Source organism: Notothenia rossii (assembly GCF_949606895.1).
Source record: "Notothenia rossii genome assembly, chromosome: 11".
NCBI lineage: Eukaryota > Metazoa > Chordata > Actinopteri > Perciformes > Nototheniidae > Notothenia > Notothenia rossii.
Genome location: NC_136910.1, coordinates 25,536,097 through 25,536,991, shown reverse-complemented (window position 1 = coordinate 25,536,991; position 895 = coordinate 25,536,097).

Here is an 895-nt window from a genome sequence, read left to right as displayed (position 1 = left end):
AATTTTCATCCTAGGTATACCTCAACTATGAGAGACAAAATGAGGAAAAAAAATCCAGAAAATCACATTGTCTGATTTTTTTAAAGAATTTATTTGCAAATTATGGTGGAAAATAAGTATTTGGTCACCTACAAACAAACAAGATTTCTGGCTCTCACAGACTTGTAACTTCTTCTTTAAGAGCCTCCCTTTTTCTCCACTTGTTAACTGTATTAATGGCACCTGTTTGAACTCGTTATCAGTATAAAAGACACCTGTCCACAACCTCAAACAGTCACACTCGAAACTCCACTATGGCCAAGACCAAAGAGCTGTCAAAGGACACCAGAAACAAAATTGTAGACCTTCACCAGGCTGGGAAGATTGAATCTGCAATAGGTAAGCAGCTCGGTGTGAAGAAATCAACTGTGGGAGCAATTATTAGAAAATGGAAGACATACAAGACCACTGATAATCTCCCTCCATCTGGGGCTCCACGCAAGATCTCACCCCGTGGGGTCAAAATGATCACAAGAACGGTGAGCAAAAATCCCAGAACCACACGGGGGGACCTAGTCAATGACCTGCAGAGAGTTGGGAACAAAGTAAGAAAGGCTACCATCAGTAACACACTACGCCGCCAGGGACTCAAATCCTACAGTGCCAGACGTGTCCCCCTGCTTAAGCCAGTACATATCCAGGGCCAGGCCCGTCTGAAGTTTCATAGAGAGCATTTAGATCAGTGACCACCAACTGGCGGCCCACGGGCCACATCCGGCCCGCCAGACATTCTCATCCGGCCCGCACGACGGGGGTAACTGTGGCGTTGGCGGAGTGGTTAGTGCGTTCGCCCCCCACCCATTTTTTACAACATCTCGTGAGTAAGGTGCAGTACCAGAGTCCAACAGAGAGGCAG